Source organism: Nyctereutes procyonoides, unplaced genomic scaffold (assembly GCF_905146905.1).
Source record: "Nyctereutes procyonoides isolate TBG_1078 unplaced genomic scaffold, NYPRO_anot_genome, whole genome shotgun sequence".
In the NCBI taxonomy this organism is placed as follows: Eukaryota; Metazoa; Chordata; class Mammalia; order Carnivora; family Canidae; genus Nyctereutes; species Nyctereutes procyonoides.
In genome coordinates this window covers 5,305,584-5,320,722 of record NW_026575135.1, presented here as the reverse complement: position 1 = coordinate 5,320,722, position 15,139 = coordinate 5,305,584, and positions in this window count along the sequence as shown.

The window sequence follows — 15,139 nt, the reverse complement described above, 5'->3', positions numbered from 1 at the left end:
CACCAGAATAAAGGCAGCAAAAGCAACAGGTGAAATTGATTCTATTCATGAATGTAACCCAATCATGCAACCAATGGAAAAAGTTATTCGGGAGATATTTTACATTCCTGTTTTCATACCAGGTCTTCGAGTTTGAGGTTTGCATTTCCAGTGCATCTCAATTTGAACCAGCTGCCTGCATTTCCAGTGCTCCATAACCACATGTGGCTAGTGGTCACCCTGGAAGACGATATCGTTGTAGATTGTGTCTACTAGAACAATAGCACCATTGTATACACACATAACTTACTTTGTTATAAAAAGACTCTGCTAATTAATTCATGCAGATTTAATACACGAATATGTGATATGAAAGAGGACATTATCCATCCCCCCTCCTAGCCCAGGATTTCTATGGATAAGGACAGTAGCTATTGGCTTTTTCCATTGTCAGGTATCTCACACATGCCCATAACCAACGAGCCAAGTCAGGCTGAACTGACTGGAATCCAACTCCGCCATTTACCAGTTATGTCATCAAGAGTAAGATGTTGAATTCCTCTGAGCCCTTATCTGTAAAAATGTCGAGGTGTCTTTTTCTTTTCTTTTCTATTTGGATTATCTCTTGGAAGCTGGACTCAGCAGAAATAGTACTGGACCAAGAATAAAGAGTTTGGATTGCAGCCTCACCTCTCCTCTGACTCTGGGACTATCCATCTTGTCCCTCCTCTGGGTCCTACCTTTCCTATTTTTGAAGCTAGAGGTAGGGGTGGTATTTTAGATGCTCACCAATTTGTCTTTGTTCTTTTCAGGTGAACCACTTAAAATTAAAGTAAAACTAGTCACATTTCTAGGATATGGTTAGGGAGATGATTGCTTTCTCAACTCGGGATGACTTCCAATAATTTCGTAAAAGAGGGAATTGAGGCTTGGAAGGCTGAGACATCCATAGTGGTCCAATGTTTGTAAACAGACACATTCTTTGGAAAAAGGAGTGAGGAGGGGTCAGGTAGTGTCGGAGCCTTCAGCATAAGGGTTGCAAATAAACTCTGGGTTCTCTTGATCATTGCTAGTGAAAGTATATATTGAGGAGATCTTTCTGGAAGCCAGTTTGGCAACATGTATCAAAAAGACAGAAAATGTGTACATCCTTTCACATACCAATATTAGGTAACAGAATTAAGGAAACAATCTGATGTTCACAAAGATATGTTTAGTCAAGTGTTCCCTTCTCTATTATTGACATTCCACAAAATGGAAATACTCTGACTATAAAAATTAAAGGAAATAGTCCAAAAGTTATGGTATAGGCGTATGTGTGGATATTATTAAACCACGAAAAGCCGTGTTTTCAAAGAATATTTAGTGATATAGGGAAGCGCTTCACTACAGTGTCGAACCAAAGAAGATCACTAACAATGCATGGTTCTAAGGCAACAATATGGTTCTAACCCCCTTTGAAATTTGACTTCTTCCCAGAGAGTCCCCCAGGGACCCTGTCCTCCTTTTCCTGTCTTCTGAACCCTGCTTCTCCCCTCTTTCCTATGTCCTCAGTGTGAATCCTCTTTTTTGCTTTTTTTTTTTTTTTTGTCGCTCAAGCTTTCTTAACCTTGACACTTGATATTGTGGGCTGGGTGATCCTTTGTTGCAGGTGGGGGCAGGGCTGTCCTGTGCTCTGCAGGATGCTGAGCGGCATCCCCCCCCCCCCCCCCCGTGTCTCCTCCCTAGATGCCAATGGCACTCTTCTTCCAGGTAAGACAACCAAAAATGCCTCTAGACACTGCCAAATGTCCCCTTAGGGACTAAACCACACATCTCCTCCTCCAGTTTTGTGGTTAGCCAAGTTCGGTGATTATTCAATTCTTCTTGCCAGTGAGAGGTGGAAATTGAAGATACTTCCTGATTACCCCTCGCCTCCCTCAGCTGTCTCTCGCTCTCTCTCTCTCTCTCTCTCTCTGTCACACACACACACACACACACACACACACACTCACATGCACACTCTCGCACACACACCCGACTCCAACACATCCTTATACTCTCATATTAATACAAATATTAATTCACTAAGGCAGCTCAGTCTGTGTGCACGGTTGGTATTTCCCTCCATGGAGTATTCCCAGAATGGTCTCTTTCCACCATGGGAGTTGAGCTCTCACAGAGCAGACTTTCCTCGCTTGGTTCATCTTCTGGTTTCCAGAATGAAGGGAGATGCTTGTGCTGCTAGAGCTCAGTGATCAGAAGGTGAAGCTGAGGCCCAATGTGACTCTACCGTTTGTCTCAGTAAATTCTTGTCCATGGAAATAAAGCTATAAGCCAATAAATGACTTCATCATTAACCTCAGGCACCTCATTAAACCCATTTATCCTGCTCAGGATGATTGAATACTCATCTAGGCAAACACCATCCTTCTCAGGACAATAGCTTGCTCAACTGAGTAAACCTTCTTGCTTATCAAACAACTGTTTAATCATCAACATTCTCCCCATGACACTAGACTTTCTGAGTCCTCTAAATATCAACTATTAGGACAAAGATCTGCCTGAAACACTCAAATCTGGATCCTCAGATACTATAAATGTCACCTTTGACCTCTCTTTTTGAGGCATGCAAATACTCTCAAGATGGTGTTCTGCCTTATGTTACCAGTAAAAACTCCGCTTTGCCCAATAGATGGAAGTCTCTTTGGGGAAAAAGCAGTCCTCCAGGGCCTGTCTCCTTTTTCTTTTCTTTTCTTTTCTTTTCTTTTCTTTTCTTTTCTTTTCTTTTCTTTTCTTTTCTTTCTTTTCTTTTCTTCTTTTCTTTTCTTTCCTTATTTTCTTTTCTTTCTTTTCTTTTCTTTTCTTTTTTTTTTTGCCTGTCTCCTTTTAAAGAAGGGGGCACCATCATAAAGCAGGGGCCCCAATGATGCTTACAAAAAGATCAGGGGAAAATTTTGACACAGCAGCTTCTCTGCAGCTGTGGTCAAGTAAGATTCCTAAGTGATGGTGTTGTACTGCATTTCACGCGTAGAGAGAAGCCAACAGGAAGTTTATGCTGGTCTTCCTGCCCACAGCATGTGAGTGCAAGTGGCACAAAAGTGAGGGCCACAGGTTTCAGAAGCAGAGGAAAGAGAAAGCACAGAAAACACACACACACACACACACACACACACACACACACACCCCATGGAATAATGGCTTACTTCATTTTTGTGCTTTTCTATATTTAAAATTATTATCTTATTGAAGATGTCTTCCTGTTCATCAAAGTAATTATGCTTATGATTTTATTTTATTTTTTAAAGATATTATTTATTCATTCATGAGACACACACACACACACACACAAAGGCAGAGACACAGGCAGAGGGAGAAGTAGGCTCCATGCAGGGAGATGGGAGGGAGCGTCCCAGGACCCCAGGATCATGAACTGAGCTGAAGGCAGACGCTCAACAATTGAGCCACCCAGGCGTCCCTATGCTTATGATTTTAGATAAAATAATCAGTGAATAGAATTCTCTCTAGAATATACTGGGAGATCTAGGATATTGGCTTCAAGCAAGTGCCAAAGAAGTCAGAGAGCCTCAGCCCTGGAGATTTTCCTTTTTCTACATGGTTCAGGAGAGCACTAGCAAAAATTACTACAAGGTTGGGGGTATGTCATTTAGACCAAGAATTACTTTGAAGTACAAATGAAAAGGATTGCAATTACTTCTCCACCCACTGCTCCCCCCACCCATATTTTTCAATCATCTCATGGCTATTAGGAGATGCACTCAGTAGTGAGATGGGGTAGGTAAGCCATGGGGCGAATGACAGGATATAATGAAGAGACACCAAAAGAAGTCATCTGGCTGATAGCCAGGGGCACGGACAGATGTATAAACTGAGTATGTATGCCCTTGATCCCATAAGTCCCTATAAAAAACAACCCTCTGGGTTTGACTTCAATCCTACCACTTATTATTTTGCAACCATGAGCAAAACGCTTTACCTTTTGACAATAGTTTCCTCACCTGCAAAGGCGAGATACCTACCTGTACCTTGTCCAGTGAGCCTCATGAGTTTGTTACAGAGATCAAGAGAGATAATAGATATACACATGTTTAGGAGACAGTTCAAATGCAGGGCATTATGAGAATACCTCTCAGTTTTTCAAATGTCACATTGCCTGTTCTTAACATAGATTAAGATTTCAGCCCACGCTCAATTTAAACGCCAGCGCTATTTAGATCTATGAGACTGCTTGAGGCAGAGATATAGTCATTTGGGGATCTCCACCTAATCTTGGAGCACTCTGGCCTGCCACAGCACCAGGGACCTGGCTGGAGGTCTCCAACATGCAGCCTGGTTCCCACAGGGCGGTGTGGGGCTGGGTATGCCCATCGAGAGCACACCTAGAGGAAGGCTGGGTTCTTGAGAATGCTGGCCACAGCTGCCCACCATCCATCATCATTAACCTTTCATGCCTAGCGTGGAATCCACAAATCAGATTTTCCAGGGTGGAGTCAGAGAAATGAGAGGAATGAGGAGGAGCAGACTGGGAGTCATATCTCCTGCATCTGCTATTTACTGATTGTGTGTCCACCAAGTGTAGAGTACATGTTATCTCATAGAACACCCAGAACCAGAACGACTATGAAGTCCGCGTGATCGTACCCATTACAAGCTTCAAGGGTTTCAGCAATTTGCCCAGGTCATAGGGCTCATCACTAGCAGAGCAAGTATTCACACCCAGCTGCATAAATCCCGTTCTGCCTAATTCCAGCCGAGCAAGGAGAGACATTTGGGATTTGTAGATTAGCCACCATAGGGTAGGACAGCTCAGTACTAGATTTCCCACTATGAATTCTCTCCACCACCTGCACATGGCCAGAGGGCAGAGGGCAAAAAAAAAAAAAGGTAAGAAGAAATGAGACCTTCGATGTTTAGTGGTCCTATGTCTCCCACACAAGCAGAATTTATGCCTAACTATGCAAAATGCATAGAAGTGGGTTACATTTTTATTGAGCAGGTCCTGAGGCTAAAAAGCCTTTTGATTTTTTTTCCCCTGCCACTCTCCACATTTTGGTTTTAAGATTCAAATAATCCAAGAATGTCATAATCCAGTGTTAACTGAATGACACATGCATGAAATTTCATGAAAATGACTAAATACCCTTTTTTAAAAAAAACTTAATTTAAGGTGGAGGGTGGGATGACTTTAGGCAGCAACTTTTCTTCTTTCTTTTCTTTTTTCTTTTTTTCTTTTCTTTTCTTTTCTTTTTTGCTTTTGAGATACAAAGTGGGGAAAGTCTGTCAAAACAGTTTGATAGGTCAGAGGGAAGATTTTTCCACAATCCCGCTGACATGCTCAAGATATGAATAAGGTCACAGTCATTATTGCTTGTGAACCTACGTGCCTACTAGAAGAAAATGTAGTATTTCTTTTTTTTTTTTTCAGATTCCCCCAATTCTCCAGATTTTCCAAGAACCTTAGATGCTTGCTCATTCCATTCTAATAGGATTAGTGTTTTTTCTAAATTCCAAGCCATGAGGGAGAGCTAGATCTCAGCCCCTGCTTCTCCCAACCTCACGGTGGCGGCACTGCAGTGACTCAGTCCTGGGAGCCGAGTAATGGCTTTTCCTGTCCACTGTCCTGTGCTTGCGGGTCCAGCTCCTTGTCCGGGCTGCAAATCTTATGTGGTCTTCAGAGGATTGGTTGTCTTTGGTCACATCCACAAGCCTAGGCACTTTTGCCCACATCATTATGGTTTTCCCCAAGTGCTGTACCTGCACCAGCTTTCCTGTGTACCCGTGTTAGCTTTGAATGGGGGACAGCCCGAGTCTCCCCTTCCTAAGGGTAGCTTTATTTCTGGTGCCTCTTGCTTCCTCTAAGAACCTCTGATTAGGTCAAGGCCTTCCTGTCCGTACCTTCTACCTTTTAGAGTTCTTTCTCATTTTAACTCTCAGTGAACAGCAATGGAGGTCCTCTTATCCCTCCGCTCCCAGAAGGCCTGCCCTGTGCTCCTTCCATGAACTGACCCCTCTCCTTAGTGAGCTGCTCTGTAGACAACCTGTCTCCATAAGGGACAGCTCTGATGCAATCATACAAGATTCTGTTCCCGACTTCCCCCTTGTCCCACAGTGATATTGACATTTATGAAACTCAGGGAGCCCAGAACACATTTTTTTCGAAGTGATTTCTTTTTCCACATCTAAATAGAAGAGTGACTAGCACAAATTTTAAATCCATCCCTTCGGATGGAGTCAATCCAATGGATACCCTGTTTGATGTCCTGACAGCACTCTATTGGTGATATATTACATGACATTGTAAAAAATTATGGGGTTTGCTGTCCAAGCAGTTAGCCTTTGAAGGATGGCTCCCAGTCATCACTTGCGTGACCCAGTTATTATCATCTCAAAATACTGTTATCCCAGGGTGCCTGGGTGGCTCAGTGTTTCAGCATCTGCCTTAGGCTCAGGGCGTGACCCCAGGGTCCTGGGATCGAGTCCCACATTGGGCTCCCCACTGGGAGCCTCCTTGTCCCTCTGCCTGTGTCTCTGCCTCTCTCTGTGTGTCTCTCATGAATAAATACATAAAATCTTTAAAAAAAAATACTGTTATCTCAAGGATTCCTCCCCCTTGCCTCTTGTTTCCCCCTCACTGATCCAGCCTCCATGCTGCAGCCAGATTGATTTGTCTAAATTATAGCTGTGTGACAGGCTTAAAAAAAAAAAATCCCTTTCCTGTATTTTGAGTTTTCTGCATTGATCATGCATTCCTTTCGTGCTTTAGAAAATAAAGCAGGGAATGCATAAATAAAACATAAGGGCATACATATGGCAGTTAAAATGGAATGAACTAGATGTAAATGCGACATCAAGGATAAATCTCCAAATCTTTTTGGTGAGTGAAGAAAGCATGTTGCAGACGCGATCTGAATGGTTCTGTGTATGTTCAATTTTAGACACACAGAGAGTGAAATAAGCTGAGATTTGAAGGGCCCAGAAACTAGTACTTCCCTTCCCTACCAGAGTTCAGAACCATCACACTGGACAGGCCACAGGTCAAGCTCTCCATGTAGCCTCTTGAAGGGCTCTTATTTGGGGCTTGGGCAGGGCGTAAGGGGTAGGGAGGGGGAAATCCTCTGCTCCTTCCCTATGATGGGATGGGGTGAAGAAAAGCAGAGCACCCTGGCAAATTCTTTCCCTAAAAATTTCCTAATTCTTTGATTCCCTAAAAGTTCCTAATTCTTTGATTTCTTTTTCCCTCAGAAGGATTCATTTGTACTCTTTCATAAAGCCCACAAGTGAGCAACAGGGCATTGTGGGCCACCTGTCCTCAAGTCTTAACATAGAATTTCTATGCTTCAGAATATGGGGTTATTTGATGGGTACTGAGTTACAGGTGTTGGGGGGCGAGGAGAGGTGGTTTCCGCACAAACTCCCAGGTAGTAGGAGACAATGTTCACGTTTTATGTTGCATCAAGGCCCAAAGTTTTCCTAGTCGGGACCCACTGGCATCCATTCAGTACCCGCCTCTTCTGGGTCCAGCCCTGTGCTGGCTGCTCAGACACCAATGATGAACAAGGTTAGACTCCCAGCTTTGCGGGCCTCAGAGCGGTTGGAATTACCTCCCGAGTCAGTTCCCTGCAACTGTCCTCTACAAACAAGCTGAGCCTCACAGGTGTGACTCACCTGGGTGACACCGTGTACGCTCCCTCCTCCAGGCCTCTGCTGTGTGTTTCCCTCTGCTTGCAGTGAGCTTTCTTCCCCTAGTGAGCTCACCCCACGGGCCAGGGCAACTTTGCCGATGCCTCGTGCACTGCATTTCTCCCGTCCTGACTCAAACCTCTCCTGTGGGCATGGCTAACCCTTCTTCCAGTCGGCCTGAGGTTGTCCCTGTCTCCCGTCAGCAGACTAGGAGCTCCATCAGGGCACAGTGCTGGGCTTTTTCTTTCTTTTCCAAGATGCCAGATGTAGTGACTGGCACCGGTAGGTTGGATGACATCTAAGTGTGTCTTTTGTGCCCTGAGCTGCCAGGCCCTTGGCACCCAGAACTGCCTCCCCTCCTTCCTAACATCACCTCTTATCCTGAAGGGCCTGGATTCTAAAGGGGCCTCAGGAAGAGTGGCTGTCCGGAGGTGTGGAAAGAGCACTGGGCGGAACATCAGGAGGCTTGGCATTCCCCCCCCCCCCCAGCCCTGCCCTCTGAGCTTCCTGCTCCAGGGACAATGACTTTCCACATCTGGGCCTCAGTCTCTGTTTGTGGGGGGACAGGGGGGGGCTGTGGGCTCAGAGCTCTGCACATGCCTCTTGCTATTTGCTGTGTTGCTTTCAGATCAAACCTCCCCTGTGTCCTGTCTCTCTTTCCCCCCTGTCCTTCCTCTTAGGTGCGTAATAAACCCAGAGTTTACAGTAAAAGCACAGGAAGAGCCGAATGATGTGTTCTCTTCAGGAAAGTACCTGGGCCTCCAGGGAGCCAAAGGCTGCCTCAGGAGCCCCATGCCTCCTGAGCTGTGGCTCCTGAGGGCTTTCAGTGTAGACCCGCCAACCCAACTCGGGCCTTTGATGTGGCTTTGACTGTGCATGGTGCACAAGCAGCCCTGATTCGGAGCTGCGGAAGGGCGTGCTGCTCTCTGCCACTGACCCCAAGGAGTGGGCAGCAGTGGTGGGGTACACAGGGAAGGGCCATCGAGGAGGGGGCAGAGAGCGCCAACCTCCGTGATCGTGCCCCGCGTGACCCCCGGGCTCCGGGCAGGCCCAGCCTCTCGCCCTGGAAGCGCTCCTAGGGAGGAGAACAGACATGCTTTTAGCATCTGCGTGCACTCTGAGAAGCCAGGCGATGCTCAGAGGGGATCCCTGGAGAGGCAACACGTCGAATAATCAGTCCCCGAATCTTCAGAGGTGTCTGTGCTCTCATAAGGACCCGAGGAATCCCCAGTGTGTGTATGCACGTCTTACTCTTGGTAGAAAAGAGGGTGGTGGAGGAGCCTGAAGACATGGTTTCAACTCTCGGCTTTCATTCAACTCATTCATTCATTCATTCACTCATTCACTTACTTGGCAAAGATTTGAGGACTTTTGCTATGCGTGGTACCCCTCCTGGGTACCAGGAGTACAAGAGTGTTACATGGATGAGAGATAGATGAATACGGACACGATACAGATAGAACATAGATACATAGAAACAGATGTAACTGGGTCCTTGCAAAGCTCAGGATCTGGTCAAGGACACGCATTGCACAAACAGGCACAAGTGGGGGCAGTGGCTCAGTGGTTGAGCGTCGGCCTTCTGGTCAGGGTGTGATCGCATGATCCTGGGATCCAGTCCCACATCGGGCTCGCCGCGGGAGCCTGCTTCTCCCTCTGGTTATGTCTCTGTGTCTCTCATGAATAAATAAATAAAATCTTAAAAAAAAAAAAACCAGGCATGGGTAATTGTGGTAATAATTGCCCAGAGGGGATAGACTGGTGAACCACAAACCTATAAAATGGAAGAATTGTGATCTATTCTGGGGGTCAGGGGAGGCTTCCTGTGTAGTCATTTGCTCGCCAAGCTCCAAGGAAAGGAGGCAGCCACCCCCGACCCCCTACCACAAACACCTGTCAGACTCACTGTAATGTGGGTTCTGAAGTCAGATGGCTTGAGTTTCTAATTTGTCTCTGCTCCGAAGTAAGTAGTTTTACAGAGAGGCGGACCCAGGCTCCTTCATCCTACCTGCCTAGAGCACTGCTTTCAGTTGGCCAAGTGCTCCAGGTATCGCGACTGTTTTCGGGCACAAAGAATGGAAGGACCTGATCCCAGAGAAGGCATTTCCTTTCCAAGATTCCCCCCCAGGGGGGGGTCCACACCTGGACTTCTGCCTACGTCTCATTGGCTGGAGCTGGATCTACCCCCTAGTTGAAAGGATGTCTAGCGGGAGGCAAGAGGATTTCACAATGAACTGAATCGAATCAGAGGAGACTGGGTGGTAAACTAGCTGTGTCTGCCGAGCTGTGGGAGCTATGGGCTTCTTTTTGATCATCTCTGTCCTCTGCTCTTTTGGCAACACGGATCAGATTTTCTTTCTGGAAATGAACCTGCTCCCATGATGGAAGTGCCTGATGTTCTCTGCCTTCTTGAAACCAAATAAGGGACTTCCAGGACTTTGAATCCCGAGCAAAAGAGATAAAAATGGAACAAGGGTTGTACATTTATTCTAAGGCCTTGTCAAAACGACTGGTTATTTCCTGCTACCCCAGAACTGGTTCTGTTCTTTGTACACCGGGTTTTCTAGTTTTCTCTTAGATTCAGTGAGCTGAAGCCTCTGCTCCCTCTTCTTGGAGCAGAAGTGCCTCCCCCCACCCCTCCTCCTCCCTGTCTCCCCCCACCCTCCGCACCCAGCTCTCCAGCTCTTCACTTGAAGCTTATCCTAGTAGCCAAGTCGGTCAGGTTTTCTGCTTTAAGTCGTCATGTGTATGTTTGTGCTCTTTCCTGCCTCCGCTCTGCTGACTGTAAGCTCCTTGAGGGCAAGGATGAGTTGACTCATTCTCAGGTGCTAACACCTAGCATGGTGATTAGCATGTGGGGTCTCTTCATATGCATTTATTACAGCTGCAGCGAGGTACTGAGAACTATCACAGACCACACAAAGCAAAAGACAAGAGTCTTGGCCATGGAGAGGTTCCTGACCATGTCTCCAGAACTTGCCCAGAATCCTACTAGCTGCACAGACATAGTGACTCCTTCTTCTTTAGTTAAGCTTTGACTCCTGAAGTCACCCTCTCCTCTATATTACAACCAATTCTCTTCCCCTTCCTCTTCTTCTCCTCTTCCACCCCTCCTTTGTTATAATCATTACATTCATCATCATCATTGTTAACTTATACTAAGCATTTACTGTATGCCAGGCCTGTTATAAGTGTTAGAAGGATGATGAGGATCCTCATGTAAGAGGATGAGCCTCTTGCCCAAGATGATAACTAATTCACGGTAGGGTTAGGCCTCAAACTGAAGCCAGTTTAACCCAAAACCTGTGTTCTTAACTCCTCCTTCCCTCAGCCGCAAAGGCTCTGGGGATGATGGGAAACTTCTCTAGCCAGGCTCCACCTGAAAATCCTCCTCTGAGCTCTGTAGTGCCAGCTGTGTGCGCACAGACCCCCAAGCCTGACGGCCCGTGTTCACGTCCATCCATGTGGAACCACCCTTCACATGGGCCCCCTCTGTCCCGCACTCGCCTGACGTTCTGACCCAACCACCCACCCAGCACACCAGGCACGTTCCCTACATGTTCTCCCTCTCCAAAATGCCCTCCCCCAATCCACCTGGGGGAAATCACACCCTTCTCTTAAGATCTATGTCAAGCGATAGAGGCACACGATGTCCTCCTGGATTCACGCTCCCTTTCAAAGTTGAGCTCCTCTCTTTTCTAACCCTGCACAGAACATCTTGCTTTCTTCCTAGGTCTAAGGAAGCTGTGCAGGCGAGGGACCAGGGCGTTGGGAAGCGACACAGCTTGATGAATTTTGGCAGGTTACTTGGCCTGAGTCTTTTAGTATCTGTCAGAAGGAGATAATAGTATATACTTTGAGAATGTGAGACAATTCTCATAAAATGGCTCATGCCCTTGCCCACCTCACCACTTTTGTTACCTCTGCCACCCACCCTCTCTCTGAGGGCAACTTGCCAAGCAGCCCACAGCCTGACTTTCTTTTGTTTATCTTCCAGAGAATAGATTGTGTCAGTGATAATGGCATTAAGAAATGACACCGCTGGCTGTTAATCACTTTTGTCTCCTCTTCGAGGGCACTCATTGACCTCAGAGTAATTTCCTGGCCTCTCAATGTCTTTGGAGGCCCCAGTGGCTGGTGAGAAGCACCTTGGGCATGACTATCTGCCCCACTGAGGGTAGAAATCCTATTGTGGTGGCCTTGCCACCGGTCATGTCAGCAAGTCAGATAAAGGGCATCACAGACCATATGCAGAGAAGGGGAGGATGTGTGCATGCAGGAAGGAAGAACAACCTGATTTTAGTTATGAGACTGCCTCTGATTCACTGTGTGGTTCCATCAGGGTTCTGCTGCCTCTGGCCTCTGTTTCCTATAGGTACAAGGGGATGGAGGGACTCAGTTCCTAAGCAACGTCTTGCTGGATCAACTCATTAGGGTCTGTGTGTCCATTCCAGGGGAGTCAGCCTGGCTTTAGGTGCCTCATGGTTTTGGAGGAGGGGTGATTATTGGTGGTGGAGGGTGGTGAACTAGAGGAGTTCAGGATCCGTGTGGGGGTATGGGTGGGGGGGACCATGACCAAGTCAGGGGTCTGCTAAGGGACAGTCATTGGGAATTCAGTACCATTTTGAATTCTTGAAGGCACTCTAGGCAGCCTTTGTCGATTACCCTAAAGGCAAGCAGTTGCTCTTCACTGAGTGTCTACTGTATACCTATGTGATCCTGATAAGACTTTTACATTTATATTTATATTTTTTATATGGATAGTTGAGTTACTCAAATGCTTTGTCTCAGGGCACAGTATCATCTTTGGTCCAGACAGCCTTTTTTATTTTAATTTTTATTTTATCAATATTATTTTTCTCCTCTGTATCCTCACTCCCCCTCCCACCCTCCCCACAGCCATCCTAAAAATATGTGTGTATTTTTGAGTGTGTGTTACATTTATGGTGAATGGGTAAGCTTTTAATTTATATATACGATGCTGTGACATGTATCTCATTCAGTTTCTTCTTCCTTCTCTCAACATTCTAAAACTCCATCCAAGTTAATGGATGCCCTTCTGAGTTGACATTTGTCACAGCTACAAGAGCCCTCAGTGTGGAACACTACACTGTAGTCTTCATTCTGTTGGGGGCTGCAAGTCTCTCAGCTCCTAAGTCCCAGAGGCAGTGATGCAGGTCTTGTCTGCTAGGGTACTCTGCCTTTTTCCCCCAGTGCTTTTTAAAGGCAGACATTTTACTGCTAATGGACATAGTTTTAGGGGATGCATAGTGTGACTATTCATAACATGGATTAAGTACTACGTTGCATCATGAAGATCCTATCAGTTTGGTGATAGTAAGTTATCGGTGATTCTCTTTGCTTGCTCAATTTCCCTTTTTTATTTTTTTTTATTTTTATTTATTTTTTTTTAAATTTTTTTTTAAATTTTTTATTTATTTATGATAGTCACACACACAGAGAGAGAGAGGCAGAGACACAAGCAGAGGGAGAAGCAGGCTGCATGCACCAGGAGCCTGATGTGGGATTCGATCCCGGGTCTCCAGGATCGGGCCCTGGGCCAAAGGCAGGTGCCAAACCACTGCGCCACCCAGGGATCCCTCAATTTCCCTTTTTTAATAGGTCAGGAGCAGACCTCAGGCTAACATATTTGCAGGCAACACACTCTAGTTGAAATTTAATTAAAATGTCACTTAATAAAATGCATTTATTTAAAAGGCTCTTTCTATTTTTAATAAGCAACTCTGGGTTTCTACTTAAAGAAGTGACATTCCATATTTAATAGAATCTAAAATGTGGCTGATTGTAAAAAACAACATTATTATATATTCCATTAAGAAAGGAAAATAATTCTACTAATTAAACCATCCTACATCACTAAGGGTAAGAAACATGCTGCTTTCAGAGATGTTAAAATGTGGACAAATGTGCATCTGCCTTTGTTTCCTTTAACAAGTAAGGCTATTTAAGCAAAGAAGAGAACTGATTAAATTTAAAAACTAGTAAGTAATTGACAATTGCCATGATAAGTGAATTTGGGAGAAATGAGGATGCAGATGTGAGAGTGACTGGAGTTTGGAGAATTGTGTCCTGTAGGTGGTCGTCATGCCAGCTAACTTTGTAAGGGACATGTGGTTATGCCTGGTAAGCAGGCAGGGAGAAGTGGCCCTCCCAAGAGCAAAGGGTTAGGAGTAAATCTATTCTCAGGCAGGTGGGTCAAAAGTCCCCACTCCCAGATACCAGAAGTTCATCTCTCCTGCCCCTCCTCTCTGCATGGCGTTGGTGAGTGCCCAGGTCATATCCTGTTTGCCTCCAATCCTGAGTCCTTCAAAGTATCTGAATGCTTTCGTGTTAGCAGCCACCTTCACTTCTGCTCAAGTATGATGTAGTAGATTCTGGCCCCTTCTCACAGAGGCTACATTATCCATGAAGAAGTCAAATGATGAGGAGTGGACATTTCTGGCATTGAGGTACCCACCAAGGGTCGCATGTTGAGGTCAGGGAATGAGGTCTAGTCATAGTGGTAGTAGTCATTGCTTTGTTACCTATAAGATCTTTCACTTTTATTTTTATTTGACCCTTACCATAATCATGAATAGATATTATCCCCTTTTTTTCAGGAGGAGAAGTCAACAGTGTTAACCTGCTGCTAATCACACATTAATAATTGGTAGAACTTTAAGTAGATCCACAGAGGCTACTTACCTTTCTATTTAATTATTTGTTTATTTTAAAGATTTATTTATTTGTTTCAGAGAGAGATAGAGGGAGGGTGTGGTGGGAGGGGCAGAGGGAGAGGGAGAGAGAGAATCCTCAAGTAGACTCCCAGCTGAGTGTGGAGCCTGATGCGGAGCTTGATCCCAGGACCCTGACGTCATGACCTGAGCTGATATCAAGAGTGACTGCCTAACCATCTGAGCCACCCAGGCGCTCCTCTCTCTTTTAAAAAATTAAATTTCTATTTTGAGATAACTATAAATTTACAGAGAGATCCAGGAGATGTGCTGCATGACTGGACTTACCACTTTTTCCTATTAGTAACACCTTGTTAAACTGTAGTATTGAATTACAACCAAGACACTGACACTGATCTCATCAAGATGCGGAACATTTCCAAAGATTTGTCACCGGGTTGCCCTTTTAATAGACACACCCGCCTCCTTCTCTTGCCCCCCATTCCATCTCTGACTCCTGGCAACTCCTGGCAAAACTTCTGTTTTGCATTTCTATAATTGTGTTGTTTCCAAAACGTGACATAAGTGGAATCATACAGTATGTAATGTTTTGAGTTTTTTTTTTTTTTCACTCAGCTTAATTCTGGAGATTCATTCAAGTTGTTCAATGTGTAGCCTGTCCCTCTCTGTTACTGATTCCATGATCTGGATGGGCCACAGTTTAACCATTCACCTACTGAAGGACATCTGAATTCTTTCCAGTTTTTGGCTACAGCAAAGTTTCTATGAACAGCCTTGTAGGTGTT